An 8,000-nucleotide genomic window follows, 5' to 3' on the forward strand; every position below is an offset into this window, starting at 1 on the left:
ATTCTAGAATTTCTAGGGATGGAAATGGGTGAAATGAAGAGGCCTCTCCTCTACTGCAATAGAATTCTTGTCGACTATTTGCATTAATGCCATCCTTATAATCAAGAGCTCTTTGAGCAAAGGTAATTGTCCAAATGATGGGAGTGACAAGCAATACTTGCAATCACTCACTAATAAAAATGTAATATTCATGAATGAAGAATCTGCCACCCAATCTGAAAAAGTTAGTGCCACCATAATTGTTGATAGTCAATCTTTGTATATTTGTTGAAGGTTGTAGCATGCTGAGTACATTTTTCACAGTTTCTGAATCTTGAGCATCACAATTCCATTCCAACTCTAGCTCCTCAATTTTGTCCTTGCTCTTTAAGTTTGCTACCAAAGCATCCATTGAGTCAACAACATTTTCTAGTCTCGAGAGGGAAAGCTTACCTTGCAAATGAGGGAGCATGTTTAACTCTTTAATCCCCAATCCATTTGGTTGTTTGCCCACCATAAAATTACTCAAATTATGAAGATTTTGTAGCTTACTAATTTGTGCAGGCATCCCTTTCAAAGCAGTGCCACTGATGTCTAGGTGACGTAAATTAATAAGCTTTTCTATCTTTCCTGGAATTTCGTTAAAACACATGCAATTTGATAAAAGTAAAGTCTGCAAATTGTAAAGTGTAAAGACTGCATTAGGCAACCTACCAATTGAAGTGTAAGAAAGGTTGAGATAACGCAACTGTTGCAAAGTACCAATTATATTCGGTACCTCAATGATATTTTTATACCTTGAGAAAGATAGTACTCTTAGACATCTTAATTTTGCCAACAAATCCTGTGGCACCTTTTTGGCCAAATAACATGATGGACTCCCACTAAATTCAGATTGTGAGAGAAGAGTCCTCAAACAATTTAGATAGAAGAAGCTCTCAAAATTTTTTGAGCCATTATATGATTTTTGGGGATATGATAAATGGCGAGTTGTTTTTGAGATTTCGTTACCCTCAAATTGAAGACAACTCTTGCCAGACACAAATTTGGCTAAATCGTTGATGAGATCATGCATAATGAACTTTCTTGGATTTCCTTTCACTTGTTGAATGAGTGACCTTGACAACAATTCATTAAAATTGTCATTTGCTTCTGTTTCTAGCGCTTTCTCCCCGTGGGAGTTTTGTTGTATAAAGCTTTCAGCCATCCATAGCAAGACCAATTTCTTTTCTTCAACAAAAGATCTTTCGGAAAAATTGAGCAATAAGCAAAACATTTCTTCAAATGTGATGGAAGATAGACATAACTCAAATGTAGAGCAGGTAGAACGTCATCATTTGGTATGTCCCATTGGTTGCTATTCAAATTTTATTCCATTCTTTTACATCCACTTTTGAACGCAAAAGACCTCCATTGTTTTGGCAGCAATAGGTAGGCCATCACATTTTCTTGCAATTTTCTTGCCAACTGCTTCTAGCTCTAGATGCTTATTAAGATCTTCATTTCTAAGTGCATGATTGGATATTAAACACCAACAATTATCATCTGAGAGGGGACTCAATTCATGTACAGGAAAGGTATGTGTGATTTCAGCAACTCTTTTTTGGCGAGTTGTTACGACGATTCTGCTTCCCCTTCTTCCACTATGAAATGGGGTTACAAGGTCATCCCAATGGCTATATTTCTCATTCCATAGGTCATCCAATACAATCAAAAACTTTTTATTGCTCAAGCTATTTCTTAATTCAACACGAAGGAATCTAGATTTTTACTGTCATAGACTCTTGAAGTGACGGACTCAAGAAGATTCTTTGTCACCTCCAAAACATTAAAATCATCTGAAACACATGCCCAAGCCTTCAAATCGAAATGCTCCTGCACCTTCTCATCATTGTAAATGAGTTGAGCAAGGGTGGTTTTCCCCAACCCTCCCATACCCCAGATAGTGATCACTCCTATGTCATTACCCTTTACATCTTCGTCAAACAAAAGCATTGTCATTAGTTTGTCCTTATCATCCTCTCTACCAACCACATCGGATTCATTTACCAATGAAGTTGAAGGTGTTTTATGCACTCTCAAGCTAACACTTTGCAAACCAAGGATATCCTTCTGTTTTGCAAAGTGTTTAAGCCTTTGGGATGTTGCTACCAGCTTGGAGTTCATCCTCCTGTTAAATTCACCAAAAGAAGAAGAGAAGAAGGATCGCACCTTGTTAGCGACGTTTTGAGAATCTTGCTCAATCTTGCATCTGAGAGACTCAGTGTTGATCTCATCCAGTAAATCCTCAGCATCATAGACAGCATCTTTCAACTCTTCAAGCCACTTCTTGACTGCATGATTGGTGATATGCTTCTGCTCTGCATCGTTAAGAACAGCATCAAGCATCAGCAGAGTTGTCTTTATCTCATCCAAGAGAGAGACATTCAGCTTTCTATTCTTCATGAAATCTCGAAACTCGCTTGAGTTGATCCGATCTAGTAAGGTCTGCACCGAAGCAGATAGCAAAGCTTCTCCCACCTTGGCAGCGAACTCCATGCCTTGTTTTGTTTCAGAACTTAAAGGTATCGCTTTGATGATTGAGAGTGAAGAGAGTTTTAGAGTGAAGCTGGTTTGAATTGATTGAGACAATACTTTGACTACTTCGCGTGTCGGAATAATCTGTCTTAGATTGAAGGAGAAGGCAATTTCAAGGACGATAAGGTAGGCGATTCCACAGCAATATCTCTGTTCTTTATTGGAAAAGTCTAAACTGTTACGGAGGATTTCAAAATTCTGAAATAATTTCCTAAACGGTTTAGTTGATTAAACATGCATGATCCTAGGAAGGACATGTATTTTCAAAATTGGTAGGCGATTTATAATAATTTATTTGTTCTTACATGAAAGATACTAACCAACAACCATTCATTTTTCCACAAGTATCTTTTAGTGTGGTATTGTTGAATGGAAAATATCAATGAGGGAGGATTTTAAATTTTAAGGTACTTTCTTTTTCGTGACTTTGCTAGATTTCATATGTTGATAATTAAAAATCATCTTTATTTTAAATTTAATATATATTAAAATTAACAGTTACTTAAAATATTCAAATATATATATATAATTTGAATTGTCAAGAAACCAATTTAGACAATTCAAACGGATGATGAACAATTCATGATATATTACAAAAATTGTCAAATGTGATGCATAATACTTGTCATTTATTTTCAAATGGACTCCATGTGTGGACAATCACACAGGATTTGAATCCTCTCTTCTCCATATTCTCTCTCAATACATCCTTTTATTTTCTATCTCATCCATCCATTTAATTATTTTTTGATTTAAAGATGTGAGATTGTCAATTATGACATTAAAATAAATAGATTATTTGCTATCATCACTTAAATGCATTTAAAAATAAGTTCATAATGTTTATTTATAATAATAATTAAATGACTAGTATATATATTTCAATGTCGTAATTAGGAATTTAATGCCATTAGATCAAATGAATAATATATGAATGAGATTGGGCATGAAGGGGTGCACTATTAACTTATGAATAGTAGTAGAAATCAATAGATATAACTTTGATATATGATTTGTTTGTTTATATTAATTTTAAGAAATGTTTATTTTATTGATAATTATAATTGATCCTGTCAATAATAGATCCCACATATTTAGATATTGTTTGGCCAATTTGCTCGAGCGGGTCTTTCATTTTCAGAATATACTTGTGCAAGGCAAGGGTTAACATACTAGCTTGACAAATAAGACATACTCTTCACATATTATGACAATGTACAATTTCTGTACATTTTAATCAATCAATTTGTTTAAAATAAGAATCTGAGTGAGAGGAGGGGGGGGGGATGAGACCATGACGGTGGTTCAGATTCAAATTTGAATCCTGCGCATCCTCTCCCCAAGCATGAAACCATACCACAATTTTCATAAGTAGTATTATTCACAACGCGCGCGCTCATAAAAATTAACAAAGGAAAAGAAAAACTCAAGTAACAAGCCTTTTACAAACCCAAACAAAAAAAAGTCTTTGAAATTAACCTCTAAGAAAGAAAATCCTTAAAAAAGAAAAAGTTAATACCCATAGGAGCTTCTCATAAATCAACTCCCAAAGGCTGAATAAAACAGAGATGATAACACTTTGATAATAGAAGATCAGAGAACGCCAAGCAGAGAATTGGTTTGGATGCACTTGCCTGGAGAATTGGTCTTCAAAGCTTCTCGTTGCTTTGAGAGTTTCAATTCCGAAAGCCTATTTTTACTTCCATTGATCAGCCAAAAAGCTAAAAAACCTGCCACCTGAAGAATAATAAAGACAATATAATAAATCAATTTGCAACTCGACACGTGGTCAAACATGCCCATGAAAATATGGTATGTGTTCATTTCAGTTCGTTACAATAATTATATTTACAGTACTTGGTAGGATTGGACATAGTAATTGGTAAATTACATGAAAAACAATCAGTTTCTGACAGACGAATAAAATCGCCCTTTGGCCAACTAAAATAGCCAATAAAATCCAATTGTTCCAACTATGCTATTAAATAAACATTGAATTAAACATCAGCTCAATGTTAATTTTTTGGCATAAGTCTTATAAAATCATCATAGCCAAACTTAATAATAAGCATTACCCAACTTATTTCTTTACAAACATAACGAAACTCAAGACTCATCATTATAAAATGAATCCCAAAGGTGACCGGTATGAAATCACATATTTTACAAGATAACAAGTGATATAAACATAACTTTCATCTCTAAGTTTTTTTTTTTTTTTTTTAAGTATCACTGAAGCATTGGAAGCCCTGGTTTGGGAAATTTAAAAGTTCTGCTATACGACGTCGTATAGAGAAGATTTAGTCTTATTTGATCGATGCAATGCTCATCAACAAGGAAATGCCAAAATTTTCATGAGACAGGTGGAATGAAAAAGAAAGAATTAAGTACTTAACTTGTTGATAATTATTAAAATAATTAATTATTTCAAACTTTCACAGCGTACCTTCCAATGCTTCCACCAACCTAAGATCATAGAATTCACCATTTATTTTGATAGTAGGAATATGAGCAATGTTGGCCAAATGTGTCCTCTCTCACAATATCTTTCTGCTAATTTAAGACAGCTCCAAATACTCAGAAACAAAAGAGAGGATGGCAGTGCATCTTCTGGCAAGGATTCAAGGTTTGGACAGCCAAAAATGGAGAGCTTCTCTAACAAGTAAGGTGTTGAAGCCTTCTCCATCCAACAATTTAAGATTGTGGACATGAGAGATGACGATACTCACACGAGAAGTGGGCAGCAATTGATTCTTTAGTAAATTATGGAGAATACTTTCAATTCCACCACCTTTCAACCTCAAATTGTGAAAGAGAAGTCAGCCGATGAAAGCCCCAATTTTCAATAGGTACAGAAGATAGTCCCTTGCAACCACGAATGCTAAATGATCACAATTCAGAAGGCAAGCCACATTGAGGTAGTGATTCGAAATTTGGAAGCCAATAAAGAGAAAATAATCGAAGGTTGGTTAGGGAATTAACATGTACTTCTGACATTGATCTAAGTTTTTGGCAATGGAGGACCCAAAAGAATTCTAAGGAAAGATCAGATCTCCCAACATGTGTGAAGGTCTCCAAATTATGACATTGATAAACCTCAAATCATTTAAGCCTCGAAAACAGCCTAATGGAAAGGATGCCAATGGATGACAACTATTATCAATCATCAATTCTTCAAGTGACGTAAGGCTTCGCCAACATTCCTGAGGAAGGAATTTTAATTTCCCAGTCTTGAATTTGAAGTCGATTGTAAAGAAGCGGGCAAGCTGTCAGTTGGGAAGGACATGATTGACGGGATGCCAATGAGAAACAACTCTTGAAGATGATGGCAACTCATTATCATTCTTGGCGAAGATTGCAAACTGTAACACATTTTTATTGTTAGGTGCTTTAGAGAGTTCAGAGAATAATTATCAAGAGCTCTCAATAAACCTTGTCCCCCTTCTAAAATTTTTAATTCTTCAGTAGATGTAATCCATTGCAAAGCTGATGATTTTGCCTCGAACTGTTTACAATTTGATATATAAACCTTTGTCAGTGATGGAAGTTTAATGGGCATGCCTCCCCTCAACATAGGACAAGAAGAAAAGCAACTGTCTGAGACAAGGAAAAGGGAATTTGACATCTTCACCTTCATATGGTATCAATTCCTCCCAAACTGGCATATTTTCAAATTCCAGAATTTCCAAGAAGGGAAATGGCTGAAATGAAGAGGATTGTGCTTTGCTACAATAGAACTCACGCCCAACTATTTGTACTGATGCCATTCCTCTAATAAAGAGCTCTTTAAGAGAAGGCAACTGTCCAAATGGTGGGAGTGAAAAGGTAATATTCATAAATTGAGAATCTCCCACCCACTTTGGAAAGCTTCTGCCACCATAATAGTCGATTGTCAATCTTCGTAAATTTGTTGATGGTTGCAGCATGTCAAGTACATTTTTCACAATCCGTGAATCTTGAGTATATCACCATCCCATTTTAACATTAATTCCTCAATTCTCTCTCTCTTCTCAAGTTTGCCTCTAAAGCATCCTTCGAATTAACAACATTTTGTAGCTTCAAAATGGAAAGTTACCTTGTAGATGAGGGAGCTTGTTTAACTCTTTAATTCCCAATCCATTTGACATTTTGCTAACCACAAAGGTACTCAAACTTCGAAGATTTTGCAGTTTTGTAAATTGTAATGGCATCTCCTCCAAAGCAGTGCCATTAATATCCAGGTGATGTAGATTAATATTTTTTTATCTTTTCTGACAATTCAATGAATCCCCTGCAATATGACAAAAGCAAGGTCTGCAAATTGTAAAGTCTGAAAAAACTGTGTCAGGCAACGTCCTAATTGGAATGTAGGAAAGGTCAAGATATCACAAATGCTGCAAATCACCAACTGAATCAGGCAACTCATTGACATTGAAATAACCAGCCAAAGATAGTACTCTTATACGATGTTGGCAACAAATCATGGGGCACCCTTTTGGTCAAATAAGATTGTGTCCAGCAACTATACTTAGATTATGGTAAAAGGTCCTCAAACAATTTAATTGATAAAAATTCTCAAACATTTTAGCGCCATCATACTCTTGTCTAGGATATGATAAATGATGAAGAGTCTTTGAAATTTTATTGTCTCCAAACCATAGACAACTCTTTCCGGATACAACTTCAGCTAAATCATTGATGAGACCATGCATGACAAAGTTTCTTCGATCATTTTCATTGTGTATTAAAGACTAGACAATAATTCATTAAAACAATCATTTGCTTCTGTCTCCCATGTTTTCTCCCCACATGAGTGTTGCTGTACAAAAGCCTTCAGCCATCCATAACATGACTAATTTCTTTTTCTCCAATATACAATCTTTTGGAAAAATGAACAATAAGCAAAACACTTCTTCAAATATGATGGAAGATGGAGATAACTCAGACGCAAGCAGGTTAGAACATCATCATTTGACAAGACCCAGAGGTTGCTATTCAGAATTTTATTCCATTCCCTTGCATCCACTTTTGAACGCAAGAGACCACCAATTGTTTTAGCAGCAATTGGTAAGCCGCAGCATTTCCTAGCAATTTGCTTACCAATGCTTCTAACTCTGGATATCTGTTTGGATCTTCATTTCTAAGTGCGTGCTTGGCAAGTAAACACCAACAATGATCAACTGAGAGAGGACTAACTTATATGCAGGAAATGTATGTGTCATTTCAACAACTCTCCACTGTCGAGTTGTTACAATTATCTTGCTTCCCCTTTTTTCCACTATGAAAAGGAGGTATTAGGTCATGCCAATCACAATATTGTTCATTCCCATAGTCATCCAACACAATCAAAAACTTTTATTGCTCAAGTTATTTCTTAACTCAACTTGAAGAATGTCTAGATCTTTAGTACGATAGACTTGTGAAGTGATTGACTCAGCAAAGACACTTGGTCACCTTGAAAACAT

At 35.4% G+C, this 8,000-nt stretch overlaps 1 pseudogene; it reads right to left on the reverse strand.

The window, feature by feature from the left end:
- Positions 1-2: 2 nt before the first annotated feature.
- Positions 3-2,548, reverse strand: LOC129318008 (putative disease resistance RPP13-like protein 1; annotated as a pseudogene).
- Positions 2,549-8,000: the final 5,452 nt, after the last annotated feature.

This window comes from Prosopis cineraria, unplaced genomic scaffold, assembly GCF_029017545.1.
Source record: "Prosopis cineraria cultivar Desert tree isolate PC_DT_omini unplaced genomic scaffold, ASM2901754v1 PC8, whole genome shotgun sequence".
NCBI classification, from domain to species: domain Eukaryota; kingdom Viridiplantae; phylum Streptophyta; class Magnoliopsida; order Fabales; family Fabaceae; genus Prosopis; species Prosopis cineraria.